The sequence below is a fragment of the Lathamus discolor genome, chromosome 2, assembly GCF_037157495.1.
Source record: "Lathamus discolor isolate bLatDis1 chromosome 2, bLatDis1.hap1, whole genome shotgun sequence".
NCBI lineage: Eukaryota > Metazoa > Chordata > Aves > Psittaciformes > Psittacidae > Lathamus > Lathamus discolor.
This window is the reverse complement of record NC_088885.1, coordinates 122,261,217-122,287,347: the sequence shown is the minus strand read 5'-3', so window position 1 is coordinate 122,287,347 and position 26,131 is coordinate 122,261,217. Positions and strand designations below refer to the sequence as shown.

Sequence of the window (26,131 nt, the reverse complement as noted above, 5' to 3'; positions counted from 1 at the left end):
AAGTAATTGCCTTCACTTACTGCTGTACAGAAAAAAGACAACGTACCTTTGCAGAGATCAAGAGAGAAGGAGGGGGCAAGTGAAACTGAAGCCTGCTTATTCACTTCCCCCCAGTGAAAGAATGATGATTAAACTAAGGATGAATAAGGCTGTACTCCATTCACAGAGCTGAGTGAATGCAAAGCACAGCAGACACCTCGTAATGGTACTGATAAATAAACTGAATTACTTAGCAGGTCTCTCCCAGACTTACCTCCCGAGGCAGTCCAGAGACCCCTATTTAACTCACTTTCTGAATGATTCCTTCCTAAATCAAGAGAGATATTAAACTGCTCCCTATAAACTCTCAGTTTAATTCTTCACGGTTTAAACAACTTGAGGCAAGAATTACACTCTTAGCGAAAGTCCCCTCACTGGAGTTTAAAGGGATCTCTGAACTCGCAATGGCTGCAGTGACACAGGGCCTTCACTTAAGCCATCCTGACATGACCACACACCCTGTGAAGCCTGCAGGGTTCTCCCAGCAATCCACAATGTAGTCTAAGTACCTCTCAAACCAAGAACCAGAGACGAGGACCTGCCTGCTTTCTGCCTTGCAATAAGCCACCAACAAGCACCTACTCCAGTCCAATAGCAGTGCAAACCAGAGCACACCCTCGAAAAGCCACAGGACTCACATACATATATGCCAGAAAGCTGAGTCAAAATTTGTATTACATCTATATATATATTCTTAGATCTCACTTCAAGCTAATAACGGCAGTTACGGTTGTTCAGGTATTTCTGATCCCATATGAACACACCATGCACATTTAAATATAGAAGTAAAAGCAGCAAGTCACCCAAGATGCCAGATTCCTGGATTTCAGCTATGCTGTCCTACTCAGGAACAGGTAAGATTCTGAAACCATTTGTTACACCCTAAATGACTAATTAAGATGCATCCTTGAAATTTACCAGTCTCTCACCTATGTGCAATTTTATCTCAGTCTTATCAGAGTGATTTTTGAACATCTGCTAGCCTCATCATTACCTTCCTTTCTTCAATCCTTCTGTCAGACACTTAGAACAAAGTCAGACATCTCCTTGCTGGCTGTCCTCTTTTCAAATCGCAGGAATACTGAACTGTTACTTTCTGCAGTCCAGACCAACTCGCACTTTGCTCTAGGCCATTTTACGAAGTAACATTTCAGCTTTGGATTTCCATCTCAATGAATCCTCTTTGCAGCAGGGAATATCTTCTTTCAATAAGTTATCATCAGCTCGGGACTTCCCACTAGCTCACCCAGGTTGTTACTACCTAAGACTTTAACTGAACTTCTCTCTTTCTCTCACATAAGGGCTTGTTTCACATTTCTCCCATAAAAGCGCTATCTCAATGCTTTCTACGATGAAAACTTCTGCTCCTCATTTTGTCCTGTCACTGATCTCTAAACCTCTAAAATCCCAATTTTCGGTTAAGGTTCAGTTAGTTTTCCCCTGAACTCTCTCTCAAAGAATGACCGGTATTCCATTGCACCTAAAGACTACCCATTTAACAAATCCTGTTTACCCTGTAAATAAATCCACAGGCTTCCTATTTTAAGATCCAGGACAAAAGTGCCTTTATTAAAGTCCTCCTTGGCCTTGCTCCAGGTTCTGATCTGCTTTACCACTGGTCACACAGCTGTTGATACCCAAACCTGTGCTGCGCAACCCCCCCACAGAAGCTCCTCCCCACACCCCAAATTTCCCAGTTTGGCAAGGGATACCCCTCAGTGGTTATCCCCATTCCACACGAAGCGTGACAGGACCAGACTGGACCTGGACCAGGACCACCACTCACAAATACTCCACACACAGAGCAAGAGAAACTATGAGAGCTGTGTTTCTGTATCAGCACCCAAGAACCCCCAGATCTCACTCTCTGCTGCTGAACATCCCCGTACCAGGCAGCTCCCAGGGTCTGACATGAGACTCCATCAGGCTTCAGCGTAGCCAGCCAGCTCTTCCCACACCAACAAAAGCATCCTCCACACTTTGGGTAGGAAGCGGTATTATTGGGAGTGGAAACGCATGTTTATTTTGCAACATGTTCTAATTATCCAAGACTGGCAAGAAAACGCAACTCCACTGAGCAAACAAGAGAGCGATATAAATTGGAAAGAAGACTGAAAACGCAATAGGGAAGGCACAAGATGAAGAGGAATAAAAATCCACGGGAAAGCTGGAGGGGGTGGGGGAAGCAGGGACAGGGCTGGAAAGAGGAACAGAAAGAAGTAGAAAGTTTAGGTTTCAGAGCAGGACTGGTTTTGCTGCAGTAAAAGGAATCATACTTTGTAGATCTGATGTACACCTCCATAGAATGGTTTAAGAAGTGATGCTTACTTTGTAGAAAGAAGTCAAAATAAACTGTGAGTATGCCAATTCCTCCCAAAAAAATCACTGAGAAGAAATTTTAAAGCCAACTACCCGCTGGAGTTCCAGCAGTGAACAGACAGTTCTAAAGAATGGCTTAAAAAGCAGCTCAGGGCCATCAAAACTGAAGTGCTTCCAAAACTACCCAGCACTGGATTCTCCATATGCCAACTACACCCAGGCAGGTAAGTTGCTGCCCTGGTCACCATCATCACCAGCCCGTATTTAAATGAGGCCTGAGCAGCAGCATCTCTGGGATCAGGACTGCACACATGAGACTTAACTTCCCTCTCAGGACCATTAGAAGGAGGAGACATTTTGGCTGTGATGACCTTTTCCAGACAATTGATTCTCCAAGTTATTCATTCCCCTCCATTCCCCTCAAGGCCCTCCCATCACAGCAACTGTCTGTGTCAGGGCAAGGCTGGACGCAGCTCCCACGGAAGCCAAGCAAAACCACACCCAAAATAGCTATATAGGTCACTCCAGAGCACAGCAAGCCCTACACCATGACAGCAAGGGCTTCGGGTTAGTTCCTATACGCCAATAAGCTTTCAATGTCATGTGTTACGATGCTCTGCTAATACAGTGGCTTACTGGATAATTAGCACTCTTCTACTGAATTGCAACTTCTAAATGAAAATGCTTAAATTAAGTAAGAAATCTTTCCTTAATTAAATAGAAACCACTACTGAGTGGCATTCATGAAACAAGAGAACCCAACAGCATAGAGATCCTTGGGTTTGACTTGACTTCTTCTAGGTGCGTGTCTACATCCTTGAAAAGTCACAATGTTGGAAGCAAAGAGCTAATCAGCTTTTGCATACTTCAGAATATCTGAAGAGCTTTGTTGCCATATTCAGGTGCTTGGAGTGTGTCATTTAGGTCACAGCCTCCTTCTTCTTCGCATCGTGCCTTCCAACCTCATTTTCCAACTGTGCAACCGCGATGTGGCATGTCCACCAGCACTGATCCCAGGTAAGAAACGAGCCACTAAAAGTTAACAGTTAGATTCTGCAGGCGGAAAGAAATCAAGAGGAAAACTCTTCCATCAGGTGTCGTTATCCTGAATCCTAATAAAAACATGGAATGTTTCTGCATATTGTACCTCACTCCTTCCTCTGAAAGAGCTCTAAAAGTAAAGTACACGCAGAGCTTCCCTTCGCCTTTTTATCGCTGCCAAAATACAGGCAATATTTGAGACCTTCCTCCATTAAAATCCAGTGGGTTTTATACAAACAAGCTACTCACAGAAAAATAAATGATGATAAACGATGACGTTAATGATGAAGCTAAATAGATGCAGTAAATTTATACAGCAACTTTTCTGTTGGAAAAGTGAAATCTAAAGCCTCACCTACACAGAAAAGGCTCATTTGTAAAGGAGACAGTTTAATTATTTACCAAAATCTGCAGTTTTCTCGTGCACAGGGAACATAAAAGTATCACCCATGTTACTTGCAGGCATCAGTTAATCAGCTCATAAATCTGAGCACTTAGTGATCTGTACATAGTAGACAAGTACAAAAGGGCTCAGAAGTCAGGATTTGAGGGAACTGGGGGGGAAGGAGGAAGTTCGGGCACACACCACTCATCATGCAGTTGCCTGTGTCCTCGCTAGCAACACGGGTTTATTGGAATGACGCCGGATTCACGGGAACAGACACCAACAAGCAGGTTCTAAATGCTTCCTCCTCTGAAAACGAATGTTAAAATACAATGAACAGGAAATAAGGGCTGGAGTCAAACGTGCTGCCTTGAGTCCTGTGCCTTATTTCTACCCTTTCTGGTTACTTTTCTCCTCCTCCTCCCACCTCAACAACCCTGATGTATCGTGCCATGTGCTAAACAAAACAAAAACCCCAGCTGCCCTCTGCTACAGGATGCCACGGGTACGGCAAACCACAGGCAGAGTCGTGCTACGAGATTTCAGCAGCTCTTTGAAAACCTTCAAAGTTCCCGTTACTCAGATTCTCCACCTATACAGAAAACCGTGCCTGAGTCCAGCTGTTAAGGTGTTTAAGTCCATGCTGTATTCTTACACTGCAGATTCTGCTCCAGCCAAGGGCCTAGGCCAGGGCACGGGGCACAGACACAGCCTCCCCTCCACGCCACGGAAGGGCAGGACCACGCGTGCCAAGCCCAGACCCAGCAGTACATCCCCTTCTTCAGCACTCCACCATCGGTGTGTTTCACCTCTACTCACAAATAACTCATTTTACATCTTATGAAGTCCTAACACTACCTGAACGTTAATGGGAAATACCATGAATGTTCATCAGAAGCTTTTCAGTGCAAAGCCAGCAAGTAACTTGCATGGAAAAAGCTATACTCTGGTTAACGGACCCCTCTATGTGGGCTAGGAAGCCTTTACAGCGCTCCTTCCACCTAACCCTTCGGGTTTCCACATTAACCAAATTCAGACGAAAATGGTTACAACTCAGATCTATCCTGCCTGCACAGAGTTTTGACTCCAACAGCGAGAGTATTCCGCTAAACCTCATTTTGACTGGCATTTCTACAGCACCACGTCCTTAGAAATAGCTATTTTTCCCTCAAAAGAACTGAGCAATCTTCACCTACAACCAAAACTTTCCCTGATTACTGAAGCAGCAATAAAATCGTTTTGGGTTTTGAATCTGAGGAAGTTTTTTTCTGCTGTTTAATTAACCGAACCGGGATGCACAAGGAATAACAGAAATATCATTACATTGTTAAATATTCAGCAAGATATTTGGTCAAATATGATTATCCAATTAGTACCAGTGAATCACTAATTCAGTTAAACTTGCAATCACAAGCTTTTAACGCTCATCCAAGAGCCTGTTCTGCAGCTTTCACAATGATCTTTATGTAGTTCTTGTTTTAAAAAAGCTCAAGAGAGACTGAGAATAAGCAGCCTGGGCTGATGGAAAAGCAGCACAGGCGGTGTGTGAATCTGTGGCATCTTCCTATGCTGGTGGCAGGGGATACTCTGATTTATAGAAGTGTTTCAAACTTTAGATGATTCCTCACACAAGAAGTAACTAATCTTCCCCAGCAGTTGCGGTTTTCTCCTAGTGAACAGCACACTGTCGACAGGATTACTGCGAAACCCCGAGCACATTCACACCAAACCAGAAGAAACAAGCAGTGTTCCCGCTTCTAGTAGCCGGAGACAGGAGCAGGAACAGAATGTTCCGATTGTTCCGATCACCTGTTACCAGCCTCAGAAACAAATGGTTAATTTTCCCTGGCACCGCTGCCTCATTTTAAAAGGCATTACTGGGTTTGTTGCGCCGCTGTTAAAAAGGCAGAGCTCTCGCAAGGGAAGAAGCCGTCCCTAACTATCTCCTCACCGTTAAGTTTGTCAGCAGCCAGCCCTGCCGTCTAGAATGGGGTTACTCAGAGCAACGCGATTTGTGCCCTTTCCTTCTTCTTCTTTCTCTTTAATTAATAAAAGTGTGTGAAACTTTGAGGCTAGAAACTAGAGAGCTCCCAAGTTCCTCTCTTAGCAGCGCCCAGCAGTGAAAAAGGAGAGAGTTCTGCAAACGTGCCCCAAGCATCCAGCTACATTTAGCTTTCAGCCTTTTTATTATCATTGTCAATGAATGGGCCCCAGTCAAATTAAAGCTGCCATTTTAGGTTAAAGACTAGAGAGCCTCTGTTGTGCAACAGCGAGACAAAAACACTCCAAGCGACAGATGCAGCGCTCTCGTCGGGAAACGATGGGTTTCAACTTTTAGAACAAAAATAATAATGGCGATAGCGATAATTACCGATCATGCTTTTTAATATGAATTATATATTGATACTCACACATTACCGCAAACTAACGGGGTTTATAATTGGGGTAAACCAGCTACCCATGCTGCTAAGGTCATAGTCATTAAGATTTTTTTGCCGTCGTTAGAATGGATGATCTGTGAGGAAACGAACAGAAACATTTTTTGTTCAACTTGCTTGTTTGCATCGCCGCCAGCCCCGTGTGCCACGGGAGAGAAGGAAAAAAGGGAGGGGGGGCGAAAAAGAAACAAACCACAAACACAAGGCAAACACATTCTCCCGAAAGCCATCTTCCAGGATAAACACAGCTCGCGATCGGCTCTGATGAAAGTAAAACCGAGGCGCACATCGACACAGAAACAAACTTATCGCATCGGGGGATTCGGGTATTGCCCGGGTCAGAACCCGCGGAAGGCCAAGGGGGATGAGGATGGGGGGCGGGGGGGAGAGGAGAAAAGGGGGAACAAAAAAAAAAAAAAAAAAAAAAAAAAAAAAAAAAAAAAGGGAAGGGTCTCGCAAACGGAGAAACCGCCGCTTCCCGGAGTTGGGAGCACGCTCAGCCCCTTCCCAAACGAAAACAAAGGCGGAAAGTGGGTAAGTGCGGGCGAGTTGCGCGGGGCGCCGGGCGGCCGCTGGGATGGGCAGGGAACTCCCGGGCACCGCGACTTTCCTTTTGTCCATTGTCTGTTTAAAAAACAACTACTTTCAACCCGGCCGTGAGCGGGGTGCCGGGGCCGGCGCAGGAAACCGGCTCCATTCCCAGCGCCAGCCCCACCGCCACCCCCTAACCCCCACACACCCCCCACCCGGCACCCACCCACCCACCCGCCGGGGCAGGGCCGCTCCGCGGGGCGTTGCGGGGGGGGTGGTGGTGGTGGTGTGTGAATGAAGCCGCGTCCCCCGGTTTAACGCTACCGGTATAAACGACGGCAACGTAATGATGATGGCTGCTCATTGCCTGCAGCGCCTTCTCCCTCAGACTCACTCGCTACCCTGCCCCCCTCCCCCCGCCACCGCACACACACACACACACACACACACACACTCACGCGCGCACACGCACACTCACGCGCTGCCCGCTCCCCGCACGCACCGCCGGCCCCGCTGCCCCCGCCCCGCTCTGACCGCTTGGCCTCAAACCACCTTTTTCCGCTCACCCTCAAAATGGCCCGGAACGGGGCTGGAGGGGGGGGGGGGGGGGTGTGTGTGTGAAGGGAAACGGGCGGGTGGGGGGAAGAGGGCAGCACCCCGGCCCCGACCCCATGTGCGCCGCCGCGGCCCCGCGGAGCGAGGTGCCCGACGGGGTGAAGCCCCTATTATGCGGCGCCCGCCGTCCCCGCTCCGGCTGCCCTCGGTACCGTTCTCCCTGCGCGTCCCCTCCCTCCCCTTTCCCCTTTCTTCTCCGGCCGCCGAAGCGCGCACCCCCCCCCCCCCCCCCTCCGCCCCTTTCCCGGTGCAGCCGGGGCAGGACGATTCCCCCGCCGCACGCACCGGCGGCCGGAGCGGCACCTCGTGCTCCCGCCTCCCTCCTCCTCCTCCTCCTTCTCCTCCTCCCTCCCCGCCCGCCTTCCTGCCGCCCGCCGCCACCCACCGCCCGGCCTCCGCCGGGGGTGCCCCCGCTGCGGCCCGACCCCGGCCCCCGCGACCCATGTGCCAGCGCGGAGCGGGGTGCGCGGCGGCGGCGGCGGCGGGCGGGGCTGCGCCGGGTTGAGCCGAGCCGGGCCGGGCCGGGCCGTGCGCGGCGGGGAAGCGCCCTCACTTTGTTAGCGCTTGTTGTGCCGCCGCGGCCGCCGGGAGCCGTCAGCGTGGTCAGCGGGGGAAGCGCTCCCGCCGCCACCCCGGCCGGCGCCGGGCCCCGCCGCGCCGCTCCCATCAACTTTTACCGGATTTCCAGTCACCCTCCAAACTTGCGGAGCGGGGCGGGGGGGGCGGGGGGGGGGGGGGCGGAGAGGGAGAAGGGAAGCGAAGGGGAAGGGGCGCCGCCGCTCCGGCTCCCCGCTCCCCGGCGCCCTCCCCTCCCCCGAGGCGAGGCAGGCGGCCGGCCGGCCGCAGCACAACAAAAAGCCATTTACACCCGGGGAAGTGCCCCGCTGAGACACACCACCCCCCCCGCCCCGCCTCGCCCGGGGCCGCGGCCGGGCGCAACATCTGCCCCCACCACCACCACCACCACCACCCCCCCCCCATGGCAGCGAGCACCCTGCTCCGCGCCGCTCCTCTCCGTCGGGGACGAGACCTGCCGCCGGTCCCCGGCTCCATGGCCGGCGGCCGCCCTCCCTTCTTCCTTCCCTCCCTTCCTCCCTCCCTCCGCGCCCAGCGAGGTGCGGGGTCACTCACCGGGCCGGTGCGTAGCCGTCGGGGACCGGTGTCCCCCGCTCGCTCCCTCGCTGCCCTCCGCTGAGGGGCCGGGGAGGAGGAGGGGACACGCTCCGGAGTTGGTGCCGCCGGCCGGGGGGGGCGAGGCGGGGTGCGGGTCTCGCACACACACACACGCGCGCACACACACACACAGACGCACGGAGTTGCTCGCTCGCACCGGGGCTGGGCTAAGAGGGGAGGAGGGGGATCCCTGACCGGGGCGGGCGGGCGGAGGAGGGGTGGAAGGGAGGGGAGGGAGAGAGGAAGGGTCAGCGCGGGTCTCGGGTAGTTTGGGGGGGTCTCCGCCGGGTCCCGGCTCCGCTTCGCTCCTTTGTGTAATTTCACTCGATTCAAGTTTAATCCGATAGTTCCCGAGCGAGCGAGCGAGCGAGCGCGCCTGCCGGAGCCGAGCCGAGCGCGACACCAGCCAGGCGGCGGCCGCCCCCTGCGCCGCCCGCCCCGCCACCGCCTCCCGCCTTCCCCCTCCCTCCGCCGCCACAAGGCGCGCCCCCGACACCGCCCCCTCCCCGGGGGCGAGCGCCGCGCGCGCCCCGCCCCCTCGCGACGTCACAGCCCCGCCCGGCATAATTTATGCAAGCGGGGGGGGGGGGAGGAGGAAAAAAAGAGAAAGAAAAAAGAGGGGAAAAAAGAGGAAAAAAAGCCCCGAAACGCACCGTGTCGGGAGGGGGAGGGGTGCGGGGGTCACAAACCTCCGCGCCAGCACCCGCAGCTCCCCGACGGGCGAGGAAGCGCTGCCGCCGCGGAGCACGGCGCCTTCCGTGCGCCGCCCCGCCTGACGGTGACCGGGATGGGGGACACACGGGGCCACGCACGCAGAGCCCCGCGGGGCCAGCGCCGGGCCCTCCCAGGGAAACTCCCGGTGAAGCGCGGCGGTGGCGGGGGGGGGGGGGGGGTGTCACCGCCGCGCGTCCAACTTCCCAAACGCGGGGCGAAGTGGAACCGAGGGAGCCCCGGGCGCCCGGCCGGCCCCCCGCGGCCTGCCCCGCACCCGCTGCCCCCGGCCGCGCGGGGCACGGCCACCGCGCCCCCACACGCCCGCGCCTCGCCGCAGGGGCAGGCGGGGCGGGACAAGGGCAGGACCGCTGCAGTCCGCGAGGTAGGGTGGACTTTGTCCCGAGCGGGTCGGGTTCGCAAAGGGAAGCGGCCATTAAGTGCTGACCGCCCGCGGCAGCAGCCGGGTGTGTGTTTGTGTGTGTGTGTGTGTGTGTCCCCCGCCGCCCCGGGACCGGGACCAGGAGGGCTGCCGAGTCCAAGTGCTGTCACGTTTGTAGGCTGTGCGTTCAAATCCGTGATACAAACCGAAAGAAACTCATTCCGTAAGTAAATCAGACAAATCCCACCAAAAAAGGTGATTACCACTCTTCAACAGTCTTCCCTGCATCACTCTGGAAACTAAATCAGCATCTCGAAAGAATAAAGGGATTAAAATGTAAACCCAGCATAAAGATGCTCCATGTTACAGGAATTCTCAGCGAGTCATTTGACGAGATAGATAACTTTTTACCATCACTGCCTGTAGCAAGTTGAAGAAGGAAAACCAGACTCCTGTGATGCTGAGCAGAGCACCCTCCTGGTCCCCCTGCTCCTTTTTGGGGGTCTTTGCTGCACCCACACTCGTAAAATGAGAAAGAGAGATGGCATCCTCGTAAGATCTCTCACAGTCTTTCCTCTATGCTCTCTTAGCACACGCTGAGTAAGCCAGGAGCTGGATGTGGACAAGGTGGATGCCAAAAGCTCCTCTGGGTTCTTGGGTCATCAGCTGTCATCGATCCAGGCATCCATGTTGGTGTACGAGGGCCGCTACAGCCCAAATCATGTTCTGGGTTTCTCCAGAGGAAGCCTGGGACTCTCCCACACCGTGTCATGCACGTCCGGCCTACTCAGCCCCTCCCGGGTTTCAGGGGAAAGCACCTCCTTGGGAGAAGAGGCGGTTTGCGGTGGGAGAGGCCATGAAGCAGTGAGGGGGCAGCAGCTGGGGAGGTGACACCATCCCCTGCTTCCTGCTGAAGAACCTCCGGGAAAGCCGACAGCACGTGGCGGCGCGCAGAATGCGCTCCCTGTTCTTCACCATGGCCTTCCATAGAGTTAAAAAGAGCAAGTGGAAATCCTGTTTAAAAGAAAACCAACACCAAAGCAGCACACGCCCCGAGTGCATCTTCACCAAATTTGCTTGGTTTACGATTGTTCTATTTTTAATGTGCATTTTGCTACTTTGTGAAGAAAGAAAGAAAACAGCAACCCCCCAAAACCCAACCCTGCCCAGAGGCAGGGATCCTCCCAAAGCACTAAATGTAATCAGCTTCTATTCTCTTTCCCAGCGTGTTGACAGACCAGAGAGTAAACAGCCCAGAAACACTTCCCCGGGAGCCTGGTTTTCTGTGTGCATCACTTATCTGTGCCCCTCACCCAGCAGCCAAGTGCCCTGGCGTGGTGTAAGCTCGCTCCGAACTCCCCTTGCTTTCAAAGACATAACTTCTCCAAGATTTAGGGGCAAGAGAAACTCATTCTGAGACCAACTGCCAGCAGATCGCTGCTGCTCCCTCTAGAACTTGTTTCAGTTTCTTGTTGAGCAGAAATCAGATTGCAAAGCTTCCGAGCGTGAAAAGTGTTTGAAGAACATTGTGGCGAGAGGGTGAGGCAACCAAAGAAATGCAGCATTCCTTGAAAAAAGGAGGATTTTAGCCTGGCACCAGCAACGAGGGGGGACACATGTGGGTACTTAGGTATTTGCTCCAAGGGAATAAAACCGCACCAGTCTCTTGCTGAAGGCACAGAACCAGCTCCTCGGGTCCCATAAATCATCCTCAGGCTGCAGCCTATGAAATCAGCTGGCTCGCTACTCGGGTAATAAAAACGTGAAGGGAGTCTCCCAGCCTTCTCCAACATGAGAAGAAACAGAATCCACAAACGGCACTTTCACAGCGTGGGGAGAATTACAGCCGCGCTCCGGCTCCCGGGCAGCAGCGGGACACGGAGCGTAAGGAAGAGCGTGGCCAGGGTGGGAGGTAGAGCCGGGGCAGCACATGCTCACACACACATACTGGACGGTCATGCCAGCCCCGGATGAAACACATCATTGCGTAGCTGCTATGGAGGAAAACGTTTTGAAACCTTAACTCGTGCTTCAGCCAGTCCCCAAGGAGAAAGCTGTAACTCCCCAAGTTATCAACAGGCGCTTCGCAGCGACGTAGGAGAGTGAGGAAACAGCAACACGGCAGGCTCCATGATTAACTTTATTGGTAACAGCTTATTAAAATATCCAAGAGATGACAGGGATGAAAATTCACTTGTAGCTACCCAAGCCTTTGTGTGCTGTTGGGACAGAGTACTCCATCTGATGCAGGCAGCCATTTGGCTCCCCGATTAGAAAGAATTTGCATTACCGGCTGAGAATTTCAACAGCAGTTGCAGAGCAAGGGCATGCGTCCGAACCGAACCCAGCAAAGCGCCAGCTTCACCTAACTAACTAGGTGAACTTTCAAGGTGGGGATAGTTTGTGTAAAGCTGAGCAAGTCACTGTGTATGACAGACATAATTATGAAGAGATACATTAATGTACTCCATAGGAAGTACAGCACAGATTACTGAGCAGCATTTACATCTGTTTTAAACCACCAGTATTACAAAATGCAAACGATGTAGTATCACATGGAAAGACAAAGGGGGGTTATTTATTCAGAAGACTTTGAAGAACCAGCATGTGTTTTAACAGGCCCGTATAGTGAAATGTGATCTTAAGGTCTAGGCGTTGTCACTTTGGAGACACCCCATGCAAGCCATGTGCCCTAAGACCTTCAGGCCACAAGGCCCCAGCAGTCCATGCCTTTCCAACAAGCTGGTCCAGGTATTCAGCTTGTTTGAGAGCTGATAATGCTGAGGGCTATGCACAGAGAGCTCAGAGCAACCCACCCTGCTTGAGGAAAGCTCTGTTAAATACATCTGCTTCTACACCTGCTCGGTCCAAACCCTGCTTCAGTTCCGACAGGAAGTACTTGTGCTTGTGCCATATACTCCAGCTGGCTTCTTCCAAGGGCTTTTGGCTTTGATGAAGGAGCTTGCGGCTCCCAAGGAAATTCTGTACAGATGTACCTAAACCTCAACAACTTCTCATCTTCACAGCCTTCCTTTTACTTCTTCTTGTGCAAGGAGAGATGTGAAACTGTACCAGGAGCCCGAGCTTGTGCTTGGAGTAGCTGTCCTCTGAGCGCTTCAGGCTTGGTATTCAGGGTGCCGATTCGCAGCCTCAGATGAGCTAAGGTGTCATGCTTTGCCCCATGATTGGTGGGAAGTAGCTCTGAAATCCCACAACCCTGACACACACTCACGTTTTATTAATCTGTGAACATTGCTGCAGCCGAGTGAAGAGAAAAAAACAAATGGTTTCTTTTTCTTTCACAAGTGAAACTTTTACTCAAAGCTTCTCAAAAATTAGGCAGCAGTGGAAGCACAGGAGACTGGGGTGGGGGGTGCAGTGGCCGAAAGGGCACTGGCAATAACTGTGTGCCACATGCTAAAGAAAAAAACAGTATTCCTTTCTCAGAAGAAATCCCTTTTTCAGAGCACATCATGCTGAAATACCGAGAGCACGTGGATTTTGGTTAGTTCCAGGAAGCAGCAGACTCGTATCAGAGCGAAAAACCTTAACGATTTCAGCTGGAAAACTAAAAGCAGTAGAAATACAAGTGCTGCAAGGAGCCACCCTGTGGCACCAGCAAGCTAAGGGAACGGAGGGCAAGCCAGGGTAGACGCTTGTGTGGGGAGTTATGTTGTGGGTTTTCGTTTTGAAACTCATGCCAGCCGGAGTGACAAAAGCTGGAACTGGCCCAAACAGGCACTTCTGTGGCAGGGAGCTCCTTAATGGAGGAACTGAACTAGAAAAGCAGAGGGGCAGCAAGCCCCAACAGCTCGTGCCCAAGCACCACTCACCCGCCAGGCCTTACCGGGGCAAAGCTGTCAGAGGGACATCAGCCTTCCCCACTGCCTCATCCCTGGGAACACAACAACAGTAGCAAGAATTGATACTGCTCCCAGAATTCGTTCCCTTCTGTGGAAGTTTTCTGACACAGTAAGCTCCCCTAGAACAAGGATAACACCACATTGCTCTCTCAAGGCTACCTTAAGGACATAACTAAAGACTTTGAGGGGGTAATGGGTGGAAAAGGCACCTGAGACAGCACATTGTGACTGTGTGGGCACACATAGAGCTGTGGGCAGGTGCTCCAAACCTGCACTTTCCCCTTCAAGTCTCCCGGAGCTGCTGCCTGGGTACTGCCAGTTCCCGGTGATGATCTGGACTGCTGGAAGGCAGCACCCGCTGCAGTGCCAGCGGCACAGAGGTGGTAAACAACTCGCTCTCCTTCCCAGACTCGCTGCTTAGATTACTGCAGTACAAGGGATTGCATAGCTTTCCACCTATACTCCCATTTAACAGGCCAGTGCCTGACTGGTCTTCTCAGCCACCAGTTCCCATTACTGCTGGAGATGAGACACTGGGTTAGATGGGCTGCCTCTTTAATGGGGAACAGCAGTGAGCTCCTATAAAAACGGAGTAACACCACAGGACTGACCTACTCCACAACATCCCCACTCACGAGGACGTTCACTTTCGGACCATGACATGAACTGACAGGCTCACGGTTCGTTTTGTTTTCACCGTGCAGAAGCAGCATTAAGGAGTCCCGTTTCCATCTTTGACGGCTCAGTAGAACATACCTCTTCTTATATGGAGAGACACAGCTATCGCAGCACTGACAATTTCTGACCTTTGTCCTTAATAAATGGAAGGCACTGACTGTATCTAAGAATGAAGTCACACACCCAGCGAAACTGTCAGCTGACATAAAAATACAGCAACTCATCTGCTTAGCAACACAAGCTGCCACCAACATCACTTCCTTCTTAAACACAAAGTTCAGTTCACAGGCTCCACCCTGACTCAGAGCTGCCTGTAAAATTGGATCTGACTCGCAGCCGAGAGGTCACGTCTCCTCCTCGCTCGCTCTGAGCCGGACTTTCCACAGCAGCTATATTTCACTGGAACTTCCTAACACGCAGCCCGGGGGAGGCAGGCAGGCAGGGAGGGAGGGAGGGAGGGAAGGAAGGAGGCAGGGAGGTAAGCACCACTGCAGTCACCGAGTTCACCTGCCAATGCTGACTTTCACGTTTCTATTCAGCTGTCCTTCCAGACAGATTTGTCAGAGCAGGTGCTGAATAACTTGTTCCTTCTGTGGACTGGGGAGCAAGAGGGACTTGTCACAGTTACTTCCTGGGTTTGCACATGCAAGGAGCACCCAGGTGCGACATTCCCAGCTATACCTACGCATGCTGTCGTTACTTGGGAGGCCATTTAAAACCCATGGCCAAACACACATTTATCATACCCTTGAAAAGTACTTACAAATTTATTATTCTACTTACGTTCACCAAGAAAAAACTGCATTTACAATTGTTTCTTGAGACTGTCACACTACAAATGAAGTAAGGAACACCTTAAATATGTTCAGTTTTATCACTTTTCCATGTATTTTTTGGTAAATGCTTCATAAAATTGGAAGTCAATAACAATTTAAAAAAAACCCCACATTTATTTATATAGTTAAGTTAGATGTGGTTTCTCAGATTCTTTTTCTACTCTGAAGGAGGATCAACTAATAGGATGATACCGCTTTTTCATTAAACTCAGGTCCACTCCCCTCCCTGCTTGGTAAACTTCTAGGAAGAGGACTGAGAGGGATCTGAAGAGACCATCTGGTCCCCCCCCTGGCCACACGCAGATGGGATAAAGTAGCCCCAGACAATCCCCAACAGATGTTTGTCTAACCTGTTCTTAGAAACCCTCCATGAAGCAGATACCCAAACTTCCTAAGTAGCTTGTTCTGGTATTTCACTGTAATGATTTAAAAGTTACTGCGGTTGCATCTCCCCCTCCTCTCCTAATACCCAACTTAAATCATCCTCCCACCCTCCTAACAGCTGTTCTGAGACATTTTACCTCTGTACAGATCTCATCTTTCCCCCAGCATTCAAAAAGTTGATCAAACCTCTCTAACCTTTTACACATTGGAAAATGTATGCAATTCCCCTCTAGAAATTCAACATCCTCCCGCCCTTTACCATTTCCTTTTATATTTTACATCTCTTATTTTATCTTGCCTTGTCCTGTGCTTAATTCTTCAGCACAGAACATGAAACCAAAGGCAATACTCTAGTTGAGGCCTCACCGGCACTTACTGGAGTCATCCTCACATCTTTCTCTATGACTTACATATGCCACCTATTGATAAATCCTAAGAGAGCATTGCATTTTGCAAAAGCATTACATTGTTCATTGCTATTTTGTTAGTGATTCTCTACAAACTCCCTCTAACCATCTACCTTGATTTCTCCAAGAAACTGGTTATTGTTTTCATTTTTGCATGTTTTTACTTTTTCAAAAGGGCATGTGTGGAAAATTTGGTTTCAGAAGGACAGAGGGACAAACACTAAATCACTGTATGCTTATAGAGAGAATAAAATAAATTGCTCCTTCCACTATTTCAGATCCACCCCTAAGAAAACAGCCTCATACACAGTTAAGCTTAAAGCTCATGGAAAACTGCTGCTGCGACAGAGTAGCGAAGTTGTCAGCTGTGGTCTGGATTTCACTGGCACAGAACATTTAAAGAGATGGGCCACGAGTCTGAGTATGAATCAATACTCTGTTATGGAAACAGCATAATACAGCAGAAAAAGAGAATGTACTCCCACTGCAGCCTGCATTAATTATTGTGGAGCCTGGGACATTCGAAAAGTGTGAAACACATTCAGCAAGCATGTGAGTACTTAAATTTACTTGTATGGTCTTTCCAGTTTCTCACAAGCCAGCCAAACGTATATCCCTTGTGCAGTACTTCACTTGTGCAAGTAAAGACACAACTGCCTGGCTAAGTAGAATTTGATCATCCAGGTATTTAAAACAATGCACTAGGAACTGAACCTTACAAATAACTGAATTAAAAAATTAATTTAACAAAAGGTACTCTGATAGTAGGAACTCAGAGATCGAGGAACACCGTACTTCATGTGTATATATTCAGAGCAGACATGTTAGATCCGATTCTCCGAGATGCTGCGTACTTGTCATTCGTGCTGACAAGTATTTGTTGTTGGCCTGTATCGATTTGAAAGTAGAGGTGTTGAATACCACTGAATGCCAGTCATAAAGAAGTAAACCTAGAGCCGCAGGCCAGTGTTAAAAGCACCATCACCAGCAGCAGCAGCAGACCCCTCGTTTTGTATCCCTCCACTCTGCACCATTTCTGCTCCTGTCTTGTGCAGGTAACTAAAATTTGTCCTATCCTTAAAAATGAACACCTCAGCTCTGCAGTGCTGAGGTAACTCCAGTGGAATACCTGCCAGAAACTCACCTTTCCTATGCACAAGTTTGTTTATACTTTGGGTATTACAAGTAACTTACACAATCACTGTACTTACTTGTACATTCTTGGCAGAGGAACAGAACTCACTTGTTCAGTTCAGGCAGGAAGACCTGCTGTCCTCACCCCCTAGTTGCAGAGGAGGGAGGGGATGTGCGCTGCATCCCTAACGCCATGGGTCATACTTCTTAGGCTGCTCACTTCAGTAGTGCTGCACTGAATGGCACAACTTTTAAACAATTAACCAATTGTTTTCTCTCTTAAAAAACACAAGCCAGGACATGCTGTATTTTTTGCACTGAGAGCACAGATCGTATCAGCTTCTAAGGCGGCAGGGTTTGTCTGCAACTTAACAGAAAAGTTGTAAAACAGTTGCTAGAAGATAAAGACAACAGATGCAGCGTTAGCACTAATATTCACTGTTTAATCTGTGGTGTAGTAGGTTTCCAACATGACTTTTGAGACACAACACTGCACATGCTGTCAGGTTTTTTATGTAATAAATAATACACCACACACCACATTCACTCTGCATTCTGTAGGGAAATATGAAATGCTGACAGGGGAGCTAAAAAGCCTCAACATGATGGCAGCTGTATTAACACCAACTTCTTCAAAACCAAGTTTAAAGATGCATCAAAGCTGCTCGTTTTCTTTAGAGGCAGGCTTTATTTTTTTTAAGTTACATTTGCTGTTGAATGACCACTGTTAAGTTGACCTCCTATACCATATGCAAGGAAACTCCCCAGAACATCAGTGATTCAACGTAATTAAAGGTAGATAGTCTAATACCTGGTTCAAGTGACCACAACTCTCTTTTATGTGCAGCTCAGTCTGAAAGGCAGGCAGTTCTCTTGGCCTGGATGAATGGGAATTGCAGCAGGATGGAGCGAGGAGCAGGAAAAGACCCACTTCCACCTGGAGCTGCTTTTTATAAGCCTCCTTGCTACCAGTGCTTACGAGGATTGCCCCATGGGAGCCTTGCTGACAAAGGCACAAATGCATAGTTTATTCTTGATCCTGAAAAACAAAACCAAAAGGAGAGCCTTTGGAGAAATAGAGGGATCATCTGTTCAGTTCACCATGCTGGAGAGACAGTTTTCTTTCACAGCTCTTCACAGAGATTTAAGGCCAGCAAGCTGCAGAGTCCCAAATAGAAGGAGCAGAAGCAGCAGTTATTGCAATAAAAGGGTCACTGTACTTGGGCCTTGGATTTCTGTCAAGCAGAAAATATAATTATACTCACAAGTTCTCCAGTGCCCAAACCTGCATCATATCCAACATTTGAGGCTGTCCTAGGCTGGGTTTTTTTTTTCACATGTTTATACAAAGGCACAACGGTATCATGAGGGTTATCATCAAAGCCAGTAAGTCCTTCAGCTTTCCTACCAATCCCTAGAAGCCCCAGTCCCTAGAAGCAATCTTCTGAAAAACAAAGATACCACTACACACACACACAGACACACACGCTAAAGTACTGAAAAAATTAAAGGCAATGTATATCCTTAAACCCTCACTGGTTTTCCCCCTTGCCTAAATGCCATAAAATCCCAGCAGCTTAAACTGCTGTAAGAACTTAAAACCCATTATGATTCACTGCAAATCGCAAGTTTTACTACACGTTTTTCAACTCCTTTAACAACGAAACCCCAGATTCAGCTTTTAGCAGAAGTGAGACTATTGCTTCACCATGATTAGATATAAGCAAAGGAAAACAAACAAACGAACTTGAGGCCTAACGCTGTTGACATTTGTTCCACGCACTGTGCTTCACTGGGTACTGCTCAGCACTAGCACACATGGTAGTTTTTGCAAGATCATGGCCTTGTTTTAGTATAACACAATCAAGATAATTTTTACAAGGTCAGAAAGTTGGAATAAGAGGAAACAAAATCCAGGCCAGTTGTGCCTGGAATCAATTAGGCTTATGTGCTTTTCAGATGCTGCTTGTCTTTCTATTAAACAGCATTTCTGTGTATACATACCATTAGTGTGCACCCAAAAGTATGCACTGCACACATGACAATGTGTTTCTCCATTTATTTAAACCCACCTAAACTAGGGATGTCAGGAGGGTGAAAAAGGAGAAGAGGTGTTCATCCTTGTGCGTTGAAATGGTTTCACTTTGAGCTTACAGTTTAGTTAGCTGCCTCCTCAATGATGAGCTGCTCGAGAATGTCCAGGCATGCCTGTGGTATGTTCCATCTGTCCAAAAAGCAAAGGGAAACTGAAGTTGTCATCCAGGCAAATACCAACTATGCCCAATGTCAACTTTCAAGCACTTCATTAAGACTTAGAGCAAAAAGAAAACGTTATTTCATCTTTGTAAAATGAAAATTTACTGCATAAGCATGGCATTTAGTATGGAATCATCCATGGAAGATTTTTCATTAACTGAAGTTGATTTTATGGGGAATTTGCAATTGCTCTATGTTGGTTTTTCTTTAGATGAGGCCAATCTAGTTTATACCAAAACTGAAGCTGGTATCAGTACAGAAGGCATGTACGGAAGTATAAATCCAATAGATTCTTGCTGCATTCATAGGTAAAACAGGCGACAGTAAAATTATTTGCTTGTTGCTGATGTTGTGAAAAACTTTACAGACGTAAAAGTTTAATTCCTTAACCACTTAACGATCAAAATATTTACCTCCACTACTTCGTTTTTCACCTTCATTTTGCCAAACTGGCCTGGGTTCAGCTGTAACATTTTTCTTCTTCTTAGTAGCTGGTGCAGTGCTGTGTTTACAAAACTAAAAGGGGTTTTCCTCCACTGCGATAGCTTTATAACATAAGAAGTTAAAATTATTTTGGAGATAGCATTATAAATAATAATATGCAGTTATGTTAAACCCCCAAAGTTTGATTTTTCCAAGCGTAATGTCTATATTGGGTCTTTATTGTAAATAAGTCACAGAACAGGGTAGGTACATACAGGTCAGTGCTGCTTCAGGTGGAGCTGGGTCAGAGGAGGGGCTCTGGGATGGGCTCTAGCAGGTTCGGGGTGGAGGAAAGAGGCTGAGCTGCCCTTGGGTGACCACCAGAGCCCCATGTCACAGGGGCAACTTCACTCGCCCCCATCTCGCTGCACTCACGCAACAGCGCGGCCCCACACCCGTGTAGTGACGGGAGAACGCTCACCGCTGCCGGCGAGGCAAACACAACGAGAAGGGCGGTCCCCGGATGTCCTGGAGAGGTGGCCGGGCTTAAATACACCAACAGCTGCCACGGCTATTGTAACGCTGGGGAGGGAATCCGCGTGCAAAGTGCTGGCCTGGCTTCCTGCCCCTTCCCAAACCCCTCCTTGGAAGGTTTAACCTCCTTTGGTGGCCTGCGCCCTGGAGCCGCGGTCACCTCAGCACGGGCCGCTGTGCGTTGGACCCGTTTCCTCAGGGCACCGGGTCGGCCGCTTCTGCCTGACGCCGCGCACGCACGGCGGTGCTCTGGGCCGAGATGGGGAGGGACCCCAGCACCGGCTCCCTCAGCCCAGCTCCCAGCAGCCGCCACCGCCAGCCCCGGACCCCCGACGGTGCTCGAGCTGGCGCCCGGGGCTGCGGCAGCACGCGGGCAGCGGGGAAGGGCGAGCAGCCGGTGACAGCCGCCTCCCCGGGCGGGCCCAGCAACCGCCACCCCCCGACCCCACGGGACGGTGGTTGCCGTGGCGACGGCCGCGCTTAAGCGGCGGTCCCGGCCCCCGGGCCAATCCCCCATCATCCCCCAGGGCTGACGGGAGCCACCGGCACGGCGCGGCCCCCCCGGGGAAACCCGGCCCTGCCAGCCCTCCCCGCGCGCGTCACGGCGGCCGGGCAGCCGCCGTCAGGGGAGGGAGAGCCCGGCAGCGGTGATTGGGCGCGGCAACCGGCCAATGGGTGCCGCCGCCCGCCCCCCTCGCCCCGCGGTGGCGCAGCCCGGAGCGCCGCTGCTCCGGCCGCCGGTTGCCTGCGCGCTGCGCTCGGTCGGGGCCTCGGTGTGCGGGGCCCGCTGCCGGCTGCGCCGCGCAGCAGAGCTGCGCCCGTTTAACTTCAGTCCCCCGTAGGCGTATTTATTTCGGTTTAATAGGTGTTTATGGTACGTTAGCCAGGACCTGCTCCCAATCAACCCGAGCTAAATCAGAATAACGCGGATTTACAGCGGCCGCGGGGGGCTCGGGGCCAACCGGGCAGGTTTTACCTCACAACCGGCGGTGGCTCGGCCCAGGCGGGCCCTGCTGGCCGGGCAGGCCCAAGCGGGACGGTTGGTCAGGCGGCTCGGGGGGTGGGAGGACGATGGATCTGCTCGGCGTGTGGTGGTTAGCGCTTCCTGCCCGCCCGCCCCTGGGATGGCAGGAACGAGAACACGCGGAGCACAGCAGTAGGGTGGAGAAAGAGGAAGCTATGGAAACGGGAAGGCTTCTTTCCGTCTTGCCTTATGGTAGGAGCACATGGTCGAGGTAACAAGCCACTGCGCCGGGAGGAAGAATTACCTCATGGAACTGCAAGCACTTTCCAAGCGAAGGTGGAGTCTGGAGCAAACAGCAGATCCCAGCTGATAGTGGTTGATAAGCCTGGGGAGCATGCATATTGCTGCTCTGTGTACCTCAAAGAGACACCTCCGTCTGTCCTTGGGGAGCAGGAAAAGGAGACAGCTCTAACAGACTGGCTCGCTGCGCCCAGATAATGGGAGAGGTCTCCTTCCTGGAGGAAGCAAGCTCACTGCTTGGCTCATGAAGCAGTAGTTCCAGTAGCAGCTTCTCCTCTACTGCAAAGCTGAACAAATCTCTTTCACTTTCGGTGAGCAACCATAACTCAACGACTTCAGAACTTAAGAGCTCATCTGGCATTGAAGGAAAACTGCTTTTGCCTTGCATAGCAGTCGAATTAAACTGGAAAGGTAATAGGATGGAATGAAATTACATATATGCTCAAAAAACAGGGGAGGTTTAGATTGGATATAAGGAAGAAATTCTTTACTGTAAGGGTGGTGAGGCACTGGAATGGGTTGCCCAGGGAGGTTGTGAGTGCTCCATCCCTGGCAGTGTTCAAGGCCAGGTTGGACAAAGCCTTGCGTGGCATGGTTTAGTGTGAGGTGTCCCTGCCCATGGCAGGGGGGTTGGAACTAGATGATCTTGAGGTCCTTTCCAACCCTAACTATTCTATGATTCTATAAAGCCCCAAAAGAAACAAAACCCCACCCCTTAGAGGGTGCTTGGCCAGAAAAGTTGATAATAGGCAACTGCATTTATCTCCTGTGATTGTACTGAAGCCTTCTACTGCTAGTGGGTGACCCAGGAGAGGGGATTTTGTGGCCTCCATGGTGGCCTGTCAGTATGGAGGAACAGCCTTACCAAATGCTTTGTGTCTGGGGGTTCCTACCACCAGCTGTGGTTATCCAGCTGTTGGGGTAGTGTCCATGAGGCACAGCTGGATAAGTGTCTTCATGGCTCTTACACTCCTCCCAGCTCCTCAACAGAGGTAAACAGGTGGGTCTATAACCATGTTAAGTTCATATAGCAGCAGTGTTACAAGCAAACATCACTTCCTCCAGAGCAGGCAAGCTGAAGTTTCTCTTTCAGAAGAACAAAGACTGTAAATATGCCACTCCCTTTCTTGAATCATTCCCCCTAAACAGTCACCCACTCCCAAAACTCCAAGGAGGACAGGAAAAGGTGGGAGAAGTAACGAAATGGAAGAGAAGCAAAGTACAGAAAATGTGAATAAACGTATAAGAAACAAGACACAGAGCTCTGAAAACTGGAAAGAAAATACAACTGAACTTGGATTGGAATCCAGAGAAAATACCAAAGTATTAGTTTATGATGCACAGTGGTCAGTGCTGTGACTTTCTTCAGTGGTAGGGGTGCCCTTGCCTCTGAGGTTACATGGCTTTATACAAAACCATTGGACACGATTACAGTACTGCACATACTTCACAGATTCCATTTCTGCTTCGCATCAGTAGCTATGGAAGACACCAAAAGCGTTTTAGTTGCCGTGCAGGAATGTTTGGCTTGGGAGATGAGGGTTGACCAACACCAAACAGGGAGAATCCACACAGCCTGCTTGCTGGATTTCTGTACCCCACTGATGGCCCACAGATCTTTGTGAGGGATCGGAGAGCTCAGGGGAGTGGGTCACACTTTGCTCAGAGGTGGCTGGACTGATGCTGAAGGCCACCAGAAACACGAACTTCTTTTGTTCCCATATTCTCCATCCTAAGCACGTTTGACATGAACCTAACCAGCAATCCGTGAATGAAGTCCTGGCATCCTCACGAATTAAAATGTGGTAGAAGAAACAGAAAAATCTGCTTCCAACTGCATTTGTACACAATAATCCCAGACATGGGTCATATGTGGATTCAGGTATTTTTTAAGCCAGCACTTGATATGTTAACTTTCCCCATGCCCTCTGCTGCTGTTTCTGTTCCCATCTCCGCTCCTACAAACCACTCGTACCTGTCCTCAGATCCTGGACACTGCCTCAACTCTGGTCTTCATGTTGCCAACAGCAACAGGGTGCCCAAATTCAAAGGTTCCTCCATCAGAGCTGCCCAGTGCTTGGGTCCTTGTGCAGCAGCAGCAGCTACTCCAGTGGTGGTACTCTGCTGCTGTGTCCTGCTTGTTAAACTGACAGCCTCTCCCTGCATCATCTTCATGGGCAATCACAAGCAACCGCATGGGTTGTCCTCCTGAGCACCCTTCTTATGTAACTGTCTTGTAAGTAACATTGCAGACATTTTCCGCATCTGAAAATGCTTTCCTAACCTATAATCTGAAAACATGCCATCTGCTTGACTATTTTAACTTTGACAAATTTATGATCATGGAATCATAGAAAAGTTAGGGTTGGAAAGGACCTTAAGATCATCCAGTTCCAACTCCCCTGCCATGGGCAGGGACACCTCACACTAAACCATCCCACCCAAGGCTTCATCCAACCTGGCCTTGAACACTGCCAGGGGTGGAGCATTCACAACCTCCCTGGGCAACCGATTCCAGTGCCTCACCACCCTAACAGGAAAGAATTTCTTCTTTGTATCTGATCTAAACTTACCCTGTTTAAATTTTAACCCATTACCCGTTGTCCTGTCACTACAGTCCCTGATGAAGAGGCCCTCCCCAGCATCCCTATAGGCCCCCTTCAGATACTGGAAGGCTGCTATGAGGTCTCCATGCAGCCTTCTCTTCTCCAGGCTGAACAGCCCCAACTTCCTCAGCCTATCTTCATACGGGAGGTGCTCCAGTGCCCTGATCATCCTCGTGGCCCTTCTCTGGACTTGTTCCAACAGTTCCATGTCCTTTCTATGTTGAGGACACCAGAACTGCACACAATACTCCAGGTGAGGTCTCACAAGAGCAGAGTAGAAGGGCAGGATCACCTCCTTTGACCTGCTGGTCATGCTCCAGGATATGGTTGGCTTTCTGGGCTGCAAGCGCACAGTGAAACCGGCTCATGTTCATTTTCTCATCAACCAACACCCCTAAGTCCTTCTTCTCAGGGCTGCTCTGAATCTCTTCTCTGTCCGACCTGTAACTGTGCCTGGGATTGCTCCAACCCAGATGTAGAACCTTGCACTTGGCACGGTTAAACTTCATCAGGTTGGCATCAACCTCAGTAATGACAATTGTGAGAATTGTACCTTGGTCTCTTTTGAGCTGTCCTCTCATGGATTCTCCTGCCTCCCACTTTTCTATGTCTAAGTGTAGGAAAAGTAAATGATCAGTTCCCAGCTAGTTCAGTACATGGTACTGGGCTTAAGTATGAAAGGCTAATTAGATCCTGCTATAATTCACACCAAATGTACTGCAGTCCTGACCCCCACCAAGATTCTGCCCAATATAAACACTTATACCTCTGACTCTTCAAGAAAAGGAATTTTAAAAATCAGAACAATGCTGTGGGGGGAAAAGAACCCCAAAATATGCTTATGCATTGATTCATCTACGCTCATGTTGCCATGGCCAATTTTAGAAGTGAAATTTGGAATAGGAATTCAAACAGATGTACAGTGTAGTGGGCTGGATTCTACATGAACTTTTGAGATTTTCCCTATGCCTCATTTCACCTCTATCACATAAAGCCACATGATGCAGCAGTTAAATCCTGTGTCCGAGTATCAGACGCATGTTCTAGTTTAGTGGTCAAACAAGTTTTTGGAAATACTTATCTCCACAACAGCGAGATTTGCAGTTCTGAAGGTTGCAGTGAAACACAATGTTGAAAGGTTTAAGTGAACAGAATATTCTGAACAGAATATACCTGATAGTATAGCATATTTCCTTAATCAGCACTCCCCTGCCAAAAGTTTTTTAGGCTGGGGTAGAACTGGCTGCAGCACATGCTGGTTTTGTCTTCTCCAGCTTGGATTGCCCGCGGTGTGGCTGCTACAGCAGCAACCTCTGTCTTCAAGCCAATCCTCTAGCAGGAACACTTCCCCCCTCCTCTCCTCCTCCAGCTGCTAAGAAGCAAAGAATAAACTTTTAGCTTTGCCCCTCCTTTATTGGAAGGGGAATAGGGTAATATGCTGTAATTGGTTTTTCATGTTTGCCAAGAGTCTGTTTCCTCTTATCATCCACAATATTTAACATGTCTTGTAATAGTTCCAAAAATAATAAAATCTGTCCCAAGAATAAAAATGATAGATCCCCAACATGCTGCATTTTTGTCATGGTCTTGGTTTCGTAACATTCTGTTAGTAGTTTTTATTGCCTAATGTTGTGGTTTCTTTCATATGCAGCAGACCCAGTAAAGACATTTCATCAGCTCCTTACACAGCAGCAGTCTGGATTATTTACAAATGGAGATTTCAGTACCACATTAAAATAAATCACCACTGGGTCCTGCTAAAGTTACACTGCAGCAATGTGGCAGAAGAAAACTCAGAGATTCCAGGGGGAGGAGCGTTAAGTATATACAAATCTCGTGTATGATACCAGCAAACAAGTTTCTTAAGATAGCCAAATAAAACCTGTTAGTCTCCCTTCTTCCGTATCTCCTCCCATGCACTAGCGGAAGAGGAATAGGCAAATTATATCCCCACACACATGCAAAGCAATATCCACCACATGTATAACAAGTAATAGAACACAGGCAATACCTCCCCTCCCTCATGATTTTTGTGTCACACGGCAAGATCAGAGCGTAGTTTGGAAGGGACTTTAAGATCATCTAGTTCTAACCCCCCTGCCATGAGCAGGG

At 49.8% G+C, this 26,131-nt stretch overlaps 1 protein-coding gene and 1 long non-coding RNA gene across 10 annotated transcripts in view; both read right to left on the bottom strand.

Annotated features, from left to right (window-relative positions):
* CHD7 (chromodomain helicase DNA binding protein 7) overlaps positions 1 to 8,951 on the bottom strand; it is a 131,784-nt gene extending 122,833 nt beyond the window's left edge. For 4 of the 7 annotated variants that reach the window (XM_065668336.1, XM_065668342.1, XM_065668341.1 and 1 more), the window contains exon 1: positions 8,500 to 8,951. The gene's annotated coding sequence lies outside the window, so the exon portion shown is untranslated. Of the gene's footprint in view, positions 1 to 6,195; positions 6,300 to 6,415; positions 6,554 to 8,499 lie in introns of those variants that run through there. The other 3 variants (XM_065668337.1, XM_065668338.1, XM_065668339.1) reach the window with 2 other exon arrangements.
* An 8,653-nt stretch (positions 8,952 to 17,604) lies between these two features.
* LOC136008701 (uncharacterized) lies at positions 17,605 to 21,335 on the bottom strand. Of its 3 annotated transcripts, none has more exons than XR_010610200.1 (4): positions 21,126 to 21,335; positions 19,606 to 19,737; positions 19,009 to 19,160; positions 17,605 to 17,975 (listed from the first exon to the last, which is right to left on the bottom strand). It is a non-coding gene; the product is annotated as an uncharacterized LOC136008701 (long non-coding RNA). The 3 variants fall into 3 exon arrangements; XR_010610201.1 differs by lacking the exon at positions 21,126 to 21,335 and adding an exon at positions 20,310 to 20,606; XR_010610199.1 differs by lacking the exon at positions 21,126 to 21,335 and adding an exon at positions 20,097 to 20,605.
* Between the last annotated feature and the right edge of the window lie 4,796 nt (positions 21,336 to 26,131).